The sequence below is a fragment of the Schistocerca cancellata genome, chromosome 6 (assembly GCF_023864275.1).
Source record: "Schistocerca cancellata isolate TAMUIC-IGC-003103 chromosome 6, iqSchCanc2.1, whole genome shotgun sequence".
In the NCBI taxonomy this organism is placed as follows: domain Eukaryota; kingdom Metazoa; phylum Arthropoda; class Insecta; order Orthoptera; family Acrididae; genus Schistocerca; species Schistocerca cancellata.
In genome coordinates, this window is record NC_064631.1 from 99,689,031 (window position 1) to 99,710,104 (window position 21,074).

Genomic DNA, 21,074 nt, shown 5'->3' on the forward strand with positions numbered 1-21,074 from the left:
CTGGACTAGTATGACCGTGCGTTGTCGTGAAAAAACAAAACATTTCCTCAAAATACTCCTCGCAGCTTGTTGAGTATCGCCCACCTTAACTTTTTTAGTGTTTGACAATACCTCTCTGAATTGACTATTGTGCCACGTCCTAGGAAATCAACGACAAACACTCCCTTAGAGACCCAAAACACAGTAGCCATGATCATTCTCGTTGACTGCGTTCGCAAATACTTCCTTCGTTTCTTGGGAGAATGTGTGTGTCCTCATTCCATCGATTGCCTTTTTGTTCCACAACTGACATGCTGCCGTCAAGTCTCGTCCCCATTGACGACATGATTGATAACTTTGTTACAGTTGTTCTCGTAACCTTCTAGGATGTCCAGTGTTGTAGCCAGTCTTTACTTTATGCGGTCATCCGTTAGGATTCTGGGAACCAACCTAGCACAAAATTTGTGGTAAGCAGTCTCCTACACCACAATTTTATGCACCAAACCACATTAAATTTAGTGAAACTGTTGCGAAAATTCCGTAATCGTGAAATGACGATCAGTACACGTCAAAAAGATCGCGATGAATTTCTGTTGGTGTGCAGTTTTTTGCCAACAAAAACATAATCACACAACGCACCTCACAAGTGGCGGGATTTTATATTGCAGCCCACATCTTAACACGTTACAGAACGCAAAATAGCAGAAACAGAGACCACACGCTACCAAGGCCGGATGCGTACTGAGTGTAGGAACGTTACGGCACAAAGATTGTGGCTGTAGCTCCGCCCGCCGCCACAAATGACCAAAACGCCTGTTACTTTCTAGATAGCCCTCGTACAGTGTGTCACTATGAAAAAGCAATTAATAAAAAAAATAGCTTAATATTTTTAAATAACTGCCGCGCGGGATTAGCCGAGCTGTCTAGGCGCTGCAGTCATGGACTGTGCGGCTGGTCCCGGCGCAGGATCGAATCCTCCCTCGGGCATCGGTGTGTGTGTTTGTCCTTAGGATAGTTTAGGTTAAGTAATGTGTAAGCTTTGGGACTGATGACCTTAGCAGTTAAGTCCCATAAGATTTCACACACATTCGAACTTTTTTTTTTTAAATAACTGAAAAAATGTGACGAACTACCTGGGAATTAAATTATTTGAGATACGTAAAAACAATGAGAAGTCGTAAATATAACTTCAGCAAAAAAATATCTTTTCTGGGTGAGTCCCCTTTCTCTCTCTCTCTCTCTCTCTCTCTCTCTCTCTCTTTCTCCCCTCTCTTTTTAACTGGCTTTCTGAACGTGATCGAACAGCCATCTCAATAGCGGAATGTCAATTATAACGACACGAACGAGAGGATTGCACAATACCCAGCCCCTGAACAGAGAAAATTTCGGACGCCACCGGGAATCATACCCAGGACACATCCGTTAAGAGTCCGCCGCGCTGACCGTGCAGCTACCGAGGCAGACAGATGAGTCATTCTGAAACAAATTTACTAGAGGAGAAATTCGTAACAGTGATAACGTCCGATTAAGAAACACTTGTGTTAGCTGCGAGAAATGGGGTGTTGTCGTCACACGTTAGCGACCCAAACCAGAAATGTAATCCTTAGTAAGAAATAGCACTGTAATTATCCCCTTTGAAATGAACGCCTGCATAGCGATGCAGTAGTAAGAGTGTCATTTACAGCCTCCTCGTTGACTGAAGTATCTATGGTCGACGATGTAGACCGAACGTGCTACACTCATAAAAACGCAATGTTTTACGACGTCACTGCGAGTATTAAACAATTCCCATCACTGTTCGAACGCTTTCGTTTTTATATTCCTTTCTTAGATATAAGTCGGTGGCGAGAAACACTTCGGCACTCTCAGATTTATGATTGACAGCATGTTCACAGTGTCCAAAATAGTGCACTTAGTAAACACTTTACGCCACTGTCCGAACATCGTAGCTTTCGAGTTACTTAGTGAAATTTTATTCCATTACAAGAAGCAGTTCGATAAATTTGTAATTCAACTTCGCAGTCCACGCTACTAGTCTAAAACAGTCTGCGCCGTACACCAAAATCCCCATCTATAAAGCTGCTGTTTTAAACACACATGACCATAATCAGAGGTTCTCTCTAGACTTCTTCGTTACCACTTCACATAGTGGCCTTCAAAGCTCGTCTCTCTCTCACACACACAAAATATAATTTCAGTTTTACATTAATATTCAATTTTATGCACTTAGAAATATTCTGACAACACGTTAATAAATGTAGGCACATACAGAACAAAGTTAAAAAAAATCCGCAGACTGCATTTACAGAACTTACACAGAGGGACACACAAATCGTGCACTGTTTCAGTTCTCTTTGATGTAAAAGAAAAGAAATAAAGAAATAAAAAAATACATCAGGTTACAGTAGTATCATCAAGTCATTTGGCGTCTCTGAGAAAATTATGGTCATCGGCTAACCTCAAACATTTCATTTATTGCCACTTAATCTTAGATACCTTTACAAATTTCTCTTTTGTTTCCTGTGACCGCTTGTTCAATGCATGTACAGAGTAACAATGAGCATACCAACGGGCTACAAAACTTATCTCACTCCTTTCTCAACTACTACTTCCCTCATAAAATACAGCAACTAGCCACTTTTTCGTGTATTTTTATTTATGTGATGGCTATGTGTTTCGAGCTTTCACAGATACTGAGTAGGCTAAATACCTATTTGAATCTTCAGCAAGTACATCGTTAAAACAACGAAAGCAAATTCAATGCTGCAGCTGCTTGTCTGCTTTTTGTTTGTTGTTATTCCGATTTTCGCGTTTTTAGATGTGACACAAACATTTTTCCACTTGTATCTTGCACAAAAACACACCAGTATTTGCCAATTTGCCAACTGATTCTCTTCCACGTTTTTCGACATTTACAATTGCTGTCGGGATTCTGTATATGTCATAGATAACTTTCGCTCCCCACATTACACGAGCACAACCTTCAGAATACCAAAGAGTGTAGAGTGTACATTATGGGTTTCGTAAAAGGAGTGAGAGAGGGGGGGAAACAAATTGAGTTTTTCAACAAATTTCAGCTAGCAATAGCGAATACACTGTTAAAATATCACAAGTGGAAGAGATATACTTGAACATGTGTTGCGGATACGGGAAGATTCCAGATGAATTACAGCATGCTCAATCGCAGAGTCCTATATTAGATATTGGATTATAAGGCTTACCCAGAAGCAGATACAAATCCAGATCATAGTTTATTTATGATGAAAGCAGGCTGAAGTGTAAAGAAGTAGGTTACTCATGTACTGAGCGATGATAGCGTGCGTCTGAAGCTCTCTAAGTCTGTAGATAAACCGATAATGATACCACAGTAAGCGGTATATTTAAACAGGAATGATCATATCTAAAAGCGGTAATCACAGTAACTAGTCACTCAAATACAGGTGCAAAGAAGCTAACTGCATGGAAAAATTGGGTGACGGAAGAAATACTTCAGTAGATCGACGAAAGAAGGAAGTGCAAAAATGTTCAGGGAACAACAGGAATACGACAGTATAATTCACTTAGGAATGAAAATGAAGAGGAAGTGCACGGAAGCTAAAGCCAAATGACTTCCGTAAAGATGCGAAGAAATCGAAAAAGAAATGCTGGTCAAAAGACAGATTCAGCATATATAAAAGTCAAATCAGTTTTCCGTGATATTAAAAGCGAATATGTCAACGTTAAGAGTGCAAGAAGGATCCCGTTGGTTTAGAGGAAAGAGTGGATACGTGGAAACAGTAAATAGAAAGCCTCTAGGAGTGGGAGGAATTGTCTGATGAAGTCACAGAAGAAGAACTGTAAATTTATAAGAAAGACACAGGGAAGACAGCATTCGTTTCAGAGTTGGACAGAGATATAGAAGAACTGAGATTAAATATTGCGGAAGGCTTGATTAAATTTGAAGTCTCTTCAGATTTGCTGCCTGAAACTACAGTCAACATAACACGATATTTCGGTGATCGTTATGTCCGCTGTCTTCTGGAGAACGATGGTACTGTTGAGTCCAACTGACAACTGATGCCAAAGCTGCAAATCCGGCGTTCTATACAGACTTCCGTACGGTACGGCTACGTTTAAGGAGAGGCGTTGGGCTGTGGAATGTGGATCATCCCTCATGAAGAAGAGCGTAGATCTGTGGCCATTATTTCCCATGGTGGGGCACATTGTTTTATATTAGAAGAATTTTAATGAGTTTTAACGTAAAGTTTGTGTTCAGTCAACCTTCCGATATTAGAGCACTACTCGGCTCTGTCAAAGATGATTTGGGACTTACGAAGTTTGATATATACGAAATTCCGTGTCAGTGTGGGAATGCTGTTCGACTCGCACAGTTAAGGACAGGTGCGCAAAACATTGTCGTCACACGAGGCTGCAATAGCTTGAAAATTCTGCGAAAGGAGAATATTGTTTAAATGAAGGACACGGGATGAAATGTGATGTGTTTCTGATAGTTGCCAGTACTTCAGGCTTTAAAGCGTTGTTTAGAAGAGGCATTTGAAATTAGGTTGGCAGATAATGTGATGAGAAAAGATCATTGTTTTCCTCTCAGCAGGACGTCCAACATTGTCTCGCATCCAAACACGTTCCTTGGTGCGTCCAGCCCGGAAGTTTGTAGACAGTGTTTGACGCCTTATATCTTTGGCTCCGGTGTTCTTCTAGGGCGGCGCTACCAGTTCAGTCTTGGAGGCATAAACTGTGGTGGGCGGTGCATGCCCATATAGAATGACGACCTGCATCCTTGGCATCAGTTTTCTGCGCATCTGTGCGGCATCAGGGTTTCTCGTGAAGATAGCGGACAGATGGACAGACAGAATATCGAGTCATGTTATTTTCAGGATCCAGCAACAAACTCGAGGAAACGACCAAGATTTATTTCGCCGTGAAAGCCTATGAAGCCATATAGATAACTTTACTTCGAATTTCCTAAAAGCACTGGGGAAGCGACAATCAAATAACTATCCTGTATTCTTTGTAGAGTCTGTGAGACTGGAGATACACCAACAAAGTATCGGAAAAATATCAACACAATTCAAAAGGTAAGAAGGGAAGATAAGTGCGGAAATTGTCGTACAATTAGATTAAGAGCTGATGCATTTAAATTGCTAATAATATACAGAAGAACAGAAACGAAAATGTATAATCTGTGAGATGACAACCAGTTTGGCTTTGAAAGGGGCAGTTTTGACGTAAAGCTTGACAACAGGAGCATGAATTGAGGAATATCTCTACACATTCATAGGATTTGTTACCTGGAAAATGCATTAGACCATGTGTAAGGGTAGAATATGTTCAAAATTCTCGTAAATATATGTGTAACCTTCAGGGAAAAATCGTTAATGTACATCGCGGCTAAGAAAAATAAGAGTGGAATGCCAAAAGCGGCGTGCAATGACTGAAAACAATGTAAGAGAAAGATGCAGCCCTTCTCCCCTAATGTTCAGTCTGTGCACGGAAAAAGCGATGACGGAAGTAAAAGATATCGTGAAGGTTGAGACTAAAATTTAATATGAAAGGAAATGAGCTTTAGCATTCGTTGATGACATTGCTGCCATCAGTAATAGTGAGGAGAAATTGCAGGACATATTGAATGGACTGAACAGTCTACTGAGGGCAGAATATTTATTTGAGAGTAAAACGAAGACAGGTTAATGTAGTGCAAGGTAGCAGAAATGAGATCAGTAATACAGTTAACATGGACATTGGAACCTGTTGAGCGGACGAAGTCAAGGAATGCTGCTACCTGGAAAGCAAAATAAACATGATGGCCGAAGCAAGGAAAAGTAATATCACGCAGCATTCCTTCCCGAAAGATGGCTGCTAGTATCAAATACCGGCCTCAACTTCAGGAGGAAATTTCTGAGAATGTACATTTGGACGAGAACTTTGTGGTAGTGAATCATGGACTGTGCGGGAACCAGAGAAGAAGAGAATCGAATTGTTTAGTACGTGGTGCAATAAGGATACTGAAAATTCGTCGATTGATAAGGTAAGGAATGAGAAGGTTCTACGCAGAATCGGCGAAGATCGGAATACGTAAAAGACGTTGACAAAGAGCATGTAAAGGATGACAGGGCATGTTTTGAGACATCAGGGAAAAACTTCCATGGTATTAGATGGAGCTGTAGAGACTCAGCTGCAGGGGAACATGGAGATTGGAATACATCCAACAAATAATTAAAGAGTTCGTGTGTAAGTGTTACTGCGAGACGATGAAATGGGCACAGGACAGGAGGTCATGGTGGGAGACATCAAACCAGTCAGAAGACTGACGGCCCAAAAAACTGTTTTCTCTTAATCTTTCCGCCTATATTCTAAAATTATTCGCTTCTTCCCGCATTTCTCCGAAACCTACACTGATATTCCAGAAAGTGCAAATTCGCAGATACTTCGTTCTGCTGAGATCAACGCTGGTCACTAACTTTAATTTAGTTTTGTTTCTATATGTTCTTCTTCAAGAAACTGTTTCGAAACTCTTGGACTCACTGTGAGACTTTACGTGAAAGACGGATTCCTAGCTTCCTTACGCAAGAAAAAAAACCTTCTATTGTAATTTCGCTATTTATTTTCCAATAAATGGACGAAAGTCATGAGCTCTTCCACTACAATGAATATTTGCAAAAAATTTCCTCTAAGTGTTCGTCGTGGTTTGTGTAAAACTATTGCTTTTATCAGTCATAATTTTGTTTAGGATTATGATGCACTTGACTCATTTGTGTTGTACTCCTTTTGTATTCTGAAGCCGATCATACACTATCTGATCAAAATTATCCGGATACCTATTAGGGGACTTACATTTGGGGCCTCTCTGTCCTTCCTCTTTCTCACGGCATGAAGTATGCTGTGGACACTTCAAATGAGTTCTTTGTATGTTTATGGAACAATGGCACTTCATTCTCCCTCCAGAACCGAAAGCAGAGAAGTGGTGATATTGGATACTGGGATCTGCAGCGATGTCGACGCTCTAACTCATCCCAAACGTGATCCATTGGGTTTAGCGCAGCTAGCCCCACTTCAGGAATATTACTGTCCACAAATCATTGCCTCACAGATGCTGCTTAATGACATAGAGGATTGTCACCCTGGCACAGTCATCGTCTCCGAACAGTTCCCTTACTGTGGGAAGCGCACAATGCTGTAAAACGTGTTTATATCCTTCGGTATGCTTTCTTAAGCACAATAATAAAATCACACCAAATCGCGAAATACACTCCTGCACCTAAAAACCACCTGCTCCGTATTCCATTGCCGGTACTACACATAATGGCGGGTAAGTTCTCCAGGCATTCGTCAGACTCAAGGCCTTCCGTCGGATTGCCAAGGGGTACAGCGTGATCCACCACAACAAATGACTGGTTTCCTGTCATCCACTGTCCTTTGGAGTCACTCTTTACACCAATTCAACCGTTGCTTAACACTGACTACATGAATTTGTACACTCCTGGAAATTGAAATAAGAACGCCGTGAATTCATTGTCCCAGGAAGGGGAAACTTTATTGACACATTCCTGGGGTCAGATACATCACATGGTCACACTGACAGAACCACAGGCACATAGACACAGGCAACAGAGCATGCACAATGTCGGCACTAGTACAGTGTATATCCACCTTTCGCAGCAATGCAGGCTGCTATTCTCCCATGGAGACGATCGTAGATATGCTGGATGTAGTCCTGTGGAACGGCTTGCCATGCCATTTCCACCTGGCGCCTCAGTTGGACCAGCGTTCGTGCTGGACGTGCAGACCGCGTGAGACGACTCTTCATCCAGTCCCAAACATGCTCAATGGGGGACAGATCCGGAGATCTTGCTGGCCAGGGTAGTTGACTTACACCTTCTAGAGCACGTTGGGTGGCACGGGATACATGCGGACGTGCATTGTCCTGTTGGAACAGCAAGTTCCCTTGCCGGTCTAGGAATGGTAGAACGATGGGTTCGATGACGGTTTGGATGTACCGTGCACTATTCAGTGTCCCCTCGACGATCACCAGTGGTGTACGGCCAGTGTAGGAGATCGCTCCCCACACCATGATGCCGGGTGTTGGCCCTGTGTGCCTCGGTCGTATGCAGTCCTGATTGTGGCGCTCACCTGCACGGCGCCAAACACGCATACGACCAACATTGGCACCAAGGTAAAAGCGACTCTCATCGCTGAAGACGACACGTCTCCATTCGTCCCTCCATTCACGCCTGTCGCGACACCACTGGAGGCGGGCTGCACGATGTTGGGGCGTGAGCGGAAGACGGCCTAACGGTGTGCGGGACCGTCGCCCAGCTTCATGGAGACGGTTGCGAATGGTCCTCGCCGATACCCCAGGAGCAACAGTGTCCCTAATTTGCTGGGAAGTGGCGGTGCGGTCCCCTACGGCACTGCGTAGGATCCTACGGTCTTGGCGTGCATCCGTGCGTCGCTGCGGTCCGGTCCCAGGTCGACGGGCAAGTGCACCTTCCGCCGACCACTGGCGACAACATCGATGTACTGTGGAGACCTCACGCCCCACGTGTTGAGCAATTCGGCGGTACGTCCACCCGGCCTCCCGCATGCCCACTATACTCCCTCGCTCAAAGTCCGTCAACTGCACATACGGTTCACGTCCACGCTGTCGCGGCATGCTACCATTGTTAAAGACTGCGGTGGAGCTCCGTATGCCACGGCAAACTGGCTGACACTGACGGCGGCGGTGCACAAATGCTGCGCAGCTAGCGCCATTCGACGGCCAACACCGCGGTTCCTGGTGTGTCCGCTGTGCCGTGCGTGTGATCATTGCTTGTACAGTCCTCTCGCAGTGTCCGGAGCAAGTATGGTGTGTCTGACACACCGGTGTCAATGTGTTCTTTTTTCCATTTCCAGGAGTGTAGTTTAAGTTGACATGATCGACCATTCTTAACTTCTGACGCACGTTCATTGCACTAACTGGACTCCTGGTAGCACATTCGGAATTGATTCCTTCCGTTGGTTTCATGCGACATTTTACAAGCACTCTCCACAAATCTCGATGGCTCCTGTCTACATCTGTTATCTATATCACTGCTCTGCAATCCACACACAAGCGTTGCAGAGAATTCATCGAAAAACATCAGAATATTTCTCCACCGTCCCACTCTTGTACAGCGAGTGGGAGAAACGAACACTTAGATCTTTCTGTGTGAGCTCCTGCAAAATTTAGTAGGGTCATTGGACCTTATTACACTGATGGACAAAATCAGTCTCCTCAAGTATTTCATTGGGAAACTAAGATGTATATGTTTCTTCATCATGGTCGGAAAAAAATGGAAAATGTATTTATGATTTGTCAGTTTTACAATGGACAGAATTTCAGAACACTGTCATACAGTGTTTGGTACAAAGGCAAACAAAGGGAAATACAAATGTATGTGAATTTGGAGAATCCCAATTCGAAAGTGACTCAAGCAGTATGGAACTTAATAACCAGTACACAAAGTTATCTAGGCAATTTAAATCTAGACCAGATTTCAAAAGTACATTTTTTCAGAATTAGTTAATATCATGGAAAATCATGTTACTGTTCCAGTTAACAAGATGCGAAATACATTATTTGGTGGAATAATATATCTTCATGTACTTTAAATGATAAGACTTCATGTACTTTAAATGATAAGACTTTTTCAAATGCTATAAAACATAATAAAATTATGTTAAGTGACTTTTCTCTATGGCAATTACAAAATTATCTTTTGAATGCAAAGGAAGATTATTTTCACACATATGCACAACAATTTAATTCATACTATTTCAATGAAAAAGAATCTTTAGATATAATTAAACATTTATTATAATATCATTTTAGAGGTGACTGAGACATCATTTACGATTTTGTATGTATATTGTATAATTATTAAACAGAACAAATGAAAAACGAAATTGTATTCAGTTAATGTGTCCACCTAATAGTTCCAAACCCACATTTGCTCATTTAATAGGAAGTGCTATGATTAACAGTGGATGCTGTAACAAAAATAGTAAACATTTTATATTTGAATTGACTGAATGTGCTAATAAACATTTAATGTGTGTGGATGATACTAATTTTGGACCATGGTCATTTGAACAATTAAAGTGTACTTTTAGTGGTGATCCTACTAAAATTCAAATAAAGTATGAAGGTGATTTTACTCTTGATAAAACTCCTGTATTTGTTTGTTCTAATATTCAATATTTCAGGGGAGATGTATGGGAACAAAAGATTTGTAAATATTATTGAACTAAAAGGGATATAGAAATTGAAAAACTATTAAATCCATTTTCTTTGTTCAATTGGTTTACTGGATATAAACTTTTATAAAAACAATAGAAATTGTTTTAATTTAGTCCTCAGTATCCTAGTACCCGTAATAGGTGATCTACTATAAACACAGTTTTTACGTTTTTTCTTTTATTTTTTGAATTGGGTACATTTAAATTATCAGAAATATGTGCAGAAGATTCAGGTATTATATCAGTACTATATATTGCATTAGAATCAAAAGAAAAACCTCTAAAATCTTCTACAAACGATTTAGTTGAAGATGTCATCCATATTTCGTCAGTGTGTCTTACCATACATGTTTGAGAATTATATCTTTCATAATTAGTGCCTATTCTAATTCTATTTGTCATTATGAATTACCATTTTAGTATTCACAAACGAATTTACCTCATGAAAGTATTATTTATCGTAGGGTTCATACCTAAACTAAAACTATATATTTGAGGTGTTAGATGTATTTCATTCAATTTACCTACTTCCTGACCCTTATCAGTACATTAATCACACAACTAATGTTATATTAGTAGATACTGTTTTTCATTTTTCATTCTCTTCTTGCATTTCAAAACCATTTGCACTTATATTTTTCATTACAGTGGTAAAAGCAGGCCTATTCATTGAACCTAACATGTATGTATCATTTGCTAAATTTACACCATGAGCACAATGTGCTGTTTTAATTATACCTATTTGCAGCTTACAATTCCGTGAAAAAATTTCTGAATTATCAACTGCATGACTTGCTATACCTTGTGAAAATATTTTATTTAATAATATTGGTTCTCTTACTTCATTTTGAATATGCCACTTTTTTTGTGAACCATTATTATCAAATGGAATAATCCAAGAATTATAATTGGCAGATGACATACTACTGTTGTACAGGATGGATAATCATTATACCTATCTTCCCTCATGATTTTAGCTAAATCTTTGTTCCCACTTGATACCACTAATGAACATTGGCTTAGTAGAAGTCTTATTTATTTCATCTATATTGTGAGTAACTGCTAAATTTCTGCCTTTATTATAAATAATAAACGGACATGTGTTATAGATCCTGATCCATTTGACATACTATCTGTGGAAAATGAAGCTTCTAATCCAACAGATATTAAATCAGTAGAAATCGATTTAACATAACAATAATCTGGTAGAGTATGAAATTGAGCTTCAGATAAAAATTGACTTAATTGATTAGAATACCACTGGGCTGTAGATGTAACATAACATTTGCCATAAACATTACCTTGAGCATCTTTAACATCTTGCCAGTTATGTCCAAAACCCCACACTTAGAAATAGATGAGTATTAACAAAATCTGTATCACCGTTTTTGTCCGTTAATATTCTACCTGACCGGGCCAAGGGTCTTTCTCAGCTTTCCGTTTTATTCCAAAATGATCATCTGTTTCCTCAATAGGTGGAGTATTTAATTCACCACTGTCTTATGGTTTTGAATAATATCTCGTGGTTCTTGTGGTTCCTCGTCTAAATTAGTAAACAGATCAACAACGCCGTTAAGTACTTCAACTGCAACAGTAGCGCGAGTGGCAGACGCAACATGTCTTGCAGCATTAATTCTTCTTATTGCAGCCCATGGTAAAGAACGAGGTGCACCTATCCTTTTATGTTTTTTCTTCAATTTAGGCGTTATGTTGCCACTATTACTGCAATATAACTGAACATCTGTCTCATAGTACCTTCCTTTTGTACCCATATTTGTTTGTATAGTCTTGACTGATCGCTTTCCAACGGCAATGACCTAGACACTTGCCTGAAAGTGCTAACAGAAACTGAGGAGTGGAGTCCACTGCCGCACCCTGCACCATACATATCTTAATCAGCGTCTAGTCCTGAATCGAAAATTTGCGCGTAATTTAGTACTACAGTATGTTGGTATGGTGAACCATATCCAACTCTTCTCGTGTCATGGCGGCGGTGGCCGCAGGGAACGAAGAGGTAACCACTAATGCCGCGGCATGGCGAGCAATGCTGCGGTGGGAAGACATCCCGCACTGCTGAAACCATACGTAGCTCGCACTACGATCTGACCGCTTGCTGTGTCGTTAATGGCGCACGGAAGTATTAAGGTTTCGTGAAAGAACGTTACAACGTCCTTCAAGACTGGTATTTATTTGTAGCAATGTACATGAAATTAAATAAAACCCATAGCTCAAGGCCAAGCAATAAGCGATTAATTCCGTATGTCAGTACCACTCACTGTGAGCTCGCAAAGATTGACAGTAATGGTAACCGTAACGAAAACTTCTGAACAGTACCGGTGAGTTCCGGGCACTACTAGGGTATCAGGCCTCAAGGGAACTTACAATGTAGCGAGGTCTTGCTCCGTGGGACATAGGTAATGGAAGAGTCAGTGCCACCCTTAGGCTAAAAGGTTTGGAGACACCTACTCTAAAGTACTGCACAACACGTTCACTGTAACCAAAGAGAAGACGCAGCATTTTCCTGGAGGTGATTCACGAGGAAACGACTTTCGTTGCCAGAATGAAATTTCCGCTTTGCAGCGGAGTGTGCACTGTTATGAAACCTCCTGGCAGATTAAAATTGTGTACCGCACCGAGGCTCGAACTCGGGACCTTTGCCTTTCGCGGTCAAGTGTTCTACCAACTGAACGACCCAAGCACCACTCACGATTCGTCCTCACAGCTTCAGTTCTGTTAGTACCTCGTCTCCTGCCTTCCAAACTTCACAGAAGCTCTCCTGCGAACCAGAAGAACTAGCACTCCTGGAAGAAAGGATATTGCGGAGACACGGCTTAGCCACAGACTGGGGGATGTTTCCAGAATGAATTTTTTTCTCTTCAGTGGAGTGTGCGCTGTCATGAAACCTCCTGGCAGATTACAATTGGGTGCCGGACCGAGACTCGAACTCGGGACCTTTGTCTTTCGCGGGCAGGAGAGCTTCTGTGAAGTTTAAATGTAGGAGACGAGGTACTGACAGAACTGAAGCTGTGAAGACGGATCGCTCGTCGGGCTTGGGTAGTTCAGTTGGTAGAGCACTTGCCCGCGAAAGGGTAATGTCCTGAGTTCGAGTCTCGGCCCGGTACACAATTTTAATCTACGCGGAAGTTTCACGACTTTCTTGGTTTCGGTTCATCTTGGAACATTCAAGTAGTTGATTGCGCCTTCTCCGAATATCTCCTGTTACGATATTCTTACAGATCATACATTTTTCAGCTGAATATTTTGAGCAATTCCTTACACAAAAGGAGAGGCAGCAACGTCAAAATGGTTCGATGAGGAGAGCTCAGTGAATTCGGATGTGGACTAGTCAATGGACGTCACCTGAATAACAAATCCATTTCAACCCTTGACTACTGGTGATGTGATTGCGAAGTGGAAATACGGTAGGACAACCACAGCTAAACCAAATCTAGATGGACTTACATACTGACAGACAGGGAACGTCGTACATTGCGGAGGCAGCGTATAAAAATTCGTGTGAAATCAGCGGAAAAAAATTGCTCTTGAGATCCAGTGTACGACTAGCAGTTCAGTTAACATGACTGCTTAGCGCAGCGAGGTCGACATTGGGCTGCAACTGCAGAGGAGCTCCTCATGAGTCACACATTTTCGTTGTCAATGTTAAGCGACGCTTGAGGCACATTTTCGTTGTCAATTTTAAGTGACGCTTGAGGTGGATAACTCGAAACAAGTGATTTGGAGTAACGAATTACGCTATACGCTGTGACAGTCCGATAAAGGACTTCGGTTTAGTGAATGTCTGGAGAACATTACCTAGCATGATTGAACTACAAAGGAGGACTTTTCCGTGATTAGAGCGTTATCCCGTTACAGCGCTTAAGAAGACATTTGGGAGTCAGTGATCGTTTTGAGGCGGCATAATAATGCACCCTGTCCTAAAGCAGCATCTCCCAGCAATGCTTTATCGACAAAAAGAATCCTGACATGGACTGGCCTCCCTAGTCCCCCGATCTGCACCTCATGGAACGCATTTGGACTGTGTTAGAACGTAGACGTCGCTACATACGCCACGGTCCAAAATTACTACCTTCTTTGGAAGGAGGAAGTCTGGGATACAGTTCCTCCAAAGATATTCAGGCACCTCACTACAAGTATCCCCAGAAGAGTTCAAGCCGCGAGAAAGGAGAAGGATGGACACATCCCATAACAGCGTCCACTATGCATGCTTCTGACCAGATAGTGTACCGCAGAAAATATACAAACAAGTGGAAAGAGAACGTGAACAAGATGCCATAAACTACTACTGAGATACAGACCGAGAGAAAGAAGAAACCCTGGTAGCTCCAAAATCAGATGGGCTCAACACCAACCTTTGAAGGTGGAATAAGCCCAAGAAAAGTTTTCAGTTGAGATTTCCAATTTTTAACCGTCCTGTTTCTTCATATGTCGCTGTAAATCAACTATTCGGCCAACTTCTGATCAGCCAATTTTACAACCATAAATTTTTAAATAATAGTAATGTCGTTTCCAGATGCTAAGTCCCATAGTGCTCAGAGCCATTTGAACCATTTAATGTCGTTTCCCACTTCTCCCAGCCGCTGACGGTTTGTTAAACTGTAAAAGGCGAGTGTCATATAGTCGCAAACTGCTTGAGTGTGCAAACCGAAGTTCGGAATACCTTCGCTGCAATCAGTGGCCGAAAATCACGACAAGGCACAGTGCTACGAATCGTTCCTACTGAAGACTAAGCGGCACATTTACCTCCGTACTGTCGTGGTAACAATGTGTTTCCTGACGCCCTACACCGGAAGCTGCGGAGATATGGCTCACAGTAGACCGTCAGTCGACCGGAATGGCAACTATGATATCGGTTTTTCATTGTCCTAAGGCCGAAAACAGCATAAAAAGCAACAATGCAATCGATTCTAGATCGTTCTGAGACCGCTTAATAAGCAACAACGGAATCGATTTTTAAATATCGTGAGCCTGATGCAAGATATGTTCATTATGTTGCCAACCGTTTTATGCCACAAACTGAAATCGAGAAACAGCATGTTCTTCAACGGAATGGAGTGTCTCAGGAGTCGCGTTGAGAATGCTTTGCGCAATGCGCACCTTCAGTTTAGCTTCATCTGTAATCAAAGTATTGAACACAATATCTTTCAGATAAACTCACAGCGAGAAGCCAAACAGATTAAGAGCGGGTGATGTGGATGGCCAGGCTGTATGGACATGCCTGCTGATAATTCTAGCATTTCCAAAATGCCTCTGCAACAGCTGCTTCACTGACTGTGCAATACGTAGAGGAGCGACATCTCTCATAAAAATGATCCCACCTACATATACATGCTGTTGAAGGATTGTAATGTCTTCGGTGCGCAATACACCTTTATAGCATTTATCGGTGTAATGGGACGGGCAGGAGCTATCTCCTCGAAAAAATATGGCCCTACGATAAACTTCAACCGGCACCGCACAGCCACCTTTGTAGGATGAAGTGGTACCGCTTGCTATGCGAACAGATTTCCCGTTACAGATATTCTGCAACCATGTACATTGACATGTCCTTAGAGGTAGAAATGACCTTCCTCACTTCACATAACGTTCCATCGCTACTCATCGTCCATTTCCATGCGAGCAAGATATTCTAAAGCAAACGTTCCTCTCGTCTAGGTCAGCAAGAAGCAACTCCTGAACATGGGTTATTTTGTATGGAGAGCAATGCAGAATGTGTCAAAGAATGTTATGCACCTTGCTCGCATGCAAGTTCAGAGTACAGTAATGGCAATTCCCTGTGCACTGAATGTTTCCATATCACAACTCCACCCCATCTGAAATGCATTAGCCACATCATCTACTGACGTCGGATCAGTTGTTTACCTCCCTCTGCCATATTAAATTTCAAAAGAACCTGTCTTTTCGAATTTTGTGATCATATTGTCAAAACAGTATAGCTGCATGCCCTCGGGAAAAATTACGGCTGTAGTTTCCCCTTGCTTTCAGCCGTTCGCAGTACCAGCACAGCAAGGCCGTTTTGGTTAGTGTTACAAGGTCAGATCAGTCAATCATCCAGACTGTTGCCCCTGCAACTACTGAAAAGGCTGCTGTCCCTCTTCAGGAACCACACGTTTGTCTGGCCTCTCAACAGATACCCCTCCGTTGTGGTTGCACCTACGGTACGGCCATCTGTGTCGCCGAGGCACGTAAGCCTCCCCACCAACGGCAAGGTCCGTGGTTCATGGAGCTTTACTGTATGGTTAAATGATGATGGTGTCCTCTTGGGTAAAATATTAGATTAAAACTGAAGAAACTGCAAAAAAGTGGGAATTTAAGGAGATGGGACCTGGATAAACTGACTAAACCAGAGGTAGTACAGAGTTTCAGGTCGAGCAGAAGGGAACAATTGACAGAAATGGGGGAAAGAAATACAGTAGAAGAAGAATGGGTAGCTCTGAGGGATGAAGTAGTGAAGGCAGCAGAGGACCACGTAGGTAAAAAGACGAGGGCAAGTAGAAAACCTTGGGTAACAGAAGAAATATGGAATTTAATTGATGAAAGGAGAAAATATAAAAACGCAGTAAATGAAGCAGGCAAAAAGGAATACAAACGTCTCAAAAATGAGATCGACATAACGTGCGATTTGGCTAAGCAGGGATGGCTAGTGGACAAACTTAAGGATATAGAGGCTTATCTCACTAGGGGTAAGATAGTTACTGCCTACAGGAAAATTAAAGAGACCTTTGGAGAAAAGAGAACCTCTTGTATGAGTATCAAGAGCTCAGATGGAAACCCAGTTCTAAGCAAAAAGGGAAAGCAGAAAGGTGGAAGGAGTACATAGAGGGTCTACACAAGGGTGATGTACTTGAGGACAATATAATGGAATTGGAAGAGGATGTAGATGAAGAGGAAATGGGAGATACGATACTGCGTGGAGAGTTTGAGAGAGCACTGAAAGACCTGAGTCGAAACAAGGCCCCGAGAGTAGGCAACATTCCATTAGAACTACTGATGGCCTAGGAAGAGCCAGTCCTGACAAAACTCTACCATCTGGTGAGCAAAATGTATGAGACAGGCGAAATATCCTCAGACTTCAAGAAGAATATAATTATTCCAATCTCAAAGAAAGCAGGTGTTGACAGATGTAAAAATAGCCGAACTATCTGTTTAATAAGTCACAGCTGCAAAACACTAACGCGAATTTTTTACAGATGAATGGAAAAACTGGTAGAAGCCGACCTCGAGGAAGATCAGTTTGGATTCCGTAGAAATATTGGAACACGTGAGGCAATAATGACCTTACGACTTATCTTAGAAGAAAGATTAAGGAAAGGCAAACCTACGTTTCTACCATTTGTAGACTTAGAGAAAGCTTTCGACAATGTTGACTGGAATACTCTCTTTCAAATTCTAAAGGTGGCAGGGGTAAAACACAGGGAGCGAAATGCTATTTACAATTTGTACAGAAACCAGATGGCAGTTATAAGAGTCGAGGATCATGAAAGGTAAGCAGTGGTTGTGAAGGGAGTGAGACAGGGTTGTAACCTCTCCCTGATGCTATTCAACCCGTTTATCGAGCAAGCAGTAAAGGAAACAAAAGAAAAATTTGGAGTAGGAATTAAAATCCATGGAGAAGGAAATAAAATCTTTGAGGTTCGCCGATGATATTGTAATTCTGTCAGAGACGGCAAAGGACTTGGAGAATAGCTGAACGCAATGGACAGTGTCTTGAAAGGGGGATATAAGATGAACATCAACAAAAACAAAACGAGGATAATGGAATGTAGTCGAATTAAGTCGGATGATGCAAAGGGAATTAGATTAGGAAATGAGACACTTAAAGTAGTAAAGGAGTTTTGCCATTTGGGAAGCAAAATAACTGATGATGGACGAAGTAGAGAGGATATAAAATGTAGACTGGCAATGGCAAGGAAAGCGTTTCTGAAGAAGAGAAATTTGTTAACATCGAGTATAGATTTAAGTGTCAGGAAGTCGTTTCTGAAAGTATTTGTATGGAGTGTAGCCATGTATGGAAGTAAAGCGTGGACGATAAATAATTTGGACAAGAAGAGAAGCTTTCGAAATGTGGTGCTACAGAAAAATGCTGAAGATTAGATGGGTAGATCACAATGCTAATGAGGAGGTATCGAATAGAATTGGGGAGAAGAGGAGTTTTTGGCACAACTTGACAAGAAGAAGGAACCATTTGGTAGGACATATTCTGAGGCATCAGGGGATCAAAAATTTGGCATTGGAGGGCAGCGTGGAGTGTAAAAATCGTAGAGGGAGACCAAGAGGTGAATACACTAAGGAGATTCAGAAGGATGTAGGTTGCAGTAAGTACTGGGAGATGAAGAAGCTTGCACAGGATAGAGTAGCACGGAGAGCTGCATCAAACCAGTCTCAGGACTGAAGACCACAACAACAACAACAACAGTGTCAAAACCCTCTGTAGAAATCGGACCAACACCTTATTTCATGCAGATTCGTGGCCGGAACTTCTGCGGAGCTACTGGCCCCCCGGTCACCATTCTTGAAAAAGCTTAACGAGCAGCGCGCAATTCCGAATTGAGACACTCATGCTGAGTGTTTCATAAGCAAACTGAGGAGCAGCCGTGTTCCACACGTGTTATATTTTGCGTATTCTGCCGCTTACAGCGAGATCTAGTGGTGAAATTGTCGTTAATTTTGCCTTGCTTCCGTAACATATACCCATTCTTAGTTAATATTCCATTCATATTTGACGTCGTTTTGAGAATCGGTTCCTTTTTTACAACGTTTTGAAACTGGAACTTTAATTATTAGCTGGTGTTGCAGTTCGTAACGTTCTTGTTTTGCATGTTGGTCTTCCGGTCAATATGTGTTTATTGTCCCGCCAGGTTAGCCGTGCTGTCTAACGCACTGCTTTCCGGGTGGGAAGCAGTGCCGGTGTCCGGCACGAATCCTCCCGGCGGATTAGTGTTGAGGTCCGGTGTGCCGGCCAGTCTGTGGATGATTGTTAAGGCGGTTTTCCATTTATCGCGGCGAAAGCGGGCTGGTTCCCCTTATTCCGCCTCAGTTACACTATGTCGGCGATTGCTGCGGGGGCGGCGGCGGGGTGGGTGGACTGCTGTGGCCTGTTGTGGGGTTGTGGACCACTGAGGGCTACGGCGGGACGAAGCCTCTCCGTCGTTCTTTTCTAGGTCCCCGGTTCCATACAATAGAATACGAAGGGTTTATTTATCTTTTAAAGGAACACACATTCTGTCATTAAATAAACAATAAAACAATAAAATAGTGGCGTGTTCCTTTAAAAAATATTGTATCCCTGTTTCTCAGCAGCGTCGAAAACGGTTTATTTGTCGATAGTCACTTTTTATTTATAGTTGCTACTTTAGTTTACATATTGTCATTTTTGTTAACTGTAGATGGTGTGGGACGCTGTGGGCGCTAGAAAATGAATTGCCAAGTGAGAAATCGGAACATTTCAGATATATTCTTCTGTTTGAGTTCGGTAGAGAGATGGCAACAGAGGAGGTAGCCAGAAACATTAGCGTGGTATATGGGGTTAACGCTAATGGCCAGAGCACGTCAAGAAAATGTATTCCTCGTTTTAAGAAGGACTGTTTTGACGTTAGTGACTCTCCTAGTTCAGGAAGAACTTCGGAGTTTACCGAAGATCGTTTAAACGCATGAGTCCACAATGATCCACGTCATTGCACTCAGAAATGGTAAACGTGATGAACTGTGACCATTGCACCGTCGTGCGACGCTTGCATGCAGTGGAGAAGCGTCAAAACTCGGGTGCATGGGTACCGGATGCTCGAAGCCAAAATCACGAAAAGCAGCAGATGGCGACCGACCATTCCCATTCTGTGTCGTTACTGCTGACGAGAAATGGTGTGTCTATGCTAACGTAAGGAGAAGAAAGCAGTTAGTTAGCCTAAAAAAAAGCAGCAACTTCCCGTACAAAGTGTTGTGACTTGGCAAGACAACCAAGCCACTATGAGGAAGCCGAAAGGCACGCGTTTAAGCTCACGCAGGCTGGCGTGAGGTCTGGAACAGGTAAAGTAATTATACTAGCAAAAGAAGTACGTAGCTGATGGAATACTTAACTGTAATCCATAATTGGTGAACATCGGTCTGACGGTACATGCATCACAAGATAAATAGCAAATGATAATGGCGCCTTGCTAGGTCGTAGCAAATGACGTAGCTGAAGGCTATGCTAACTGTCGTCTCGGCAAATGAGAGCGTAATTTGTCAGTGAACCATCGCTAGCAAAGTCGGCTGTACAACTGGGCCAGTGCTAGGAAGTGTCTCTAGACCTGCCGTGTGGCGGCGCTCGGTCTGCTATCACTGACAGAGGCGACACGCGGGTCCGTCGTATACTAGCGGACCGCGGCCGGTTTAAAGGCTACCACCTAGCAAGTGTGGTGTCTGGCGGTGACACCACATTCCTCCCCCGCAAATCGGCGAACGGTTGTGTTATAAGGCTTCCGCCCGCCATGGGGAGGACCCCATGTTGACGTATGCGACGAGGTGGGGAGCCTAACAACAGGCGAGGCTGTGCCACCCGCACCCTGCCATTCGGTCCGAGGGGAGCTAGGAAACGCCTGGAAAACCTAGTCCAGGATGCACGCCAACATGCGGTATACGCGCCCGTAGAGAGACAGGAGGGGCCGAAGGGTCGACCTCCATCGGGTCGGGGCACCCGACGGGCGAAGACGCCATGTGGTCCGGAGCGGGCAAGAAGTCCATGGCGGAGGACAACGGGGCACGGGAAACGATCGGCGGCGCGTGACCCAGGGAGGCGCCCGGCGGTTGCAGCGACGAGTCCACTGCGGGCGTCGCCGGCGGGAGAA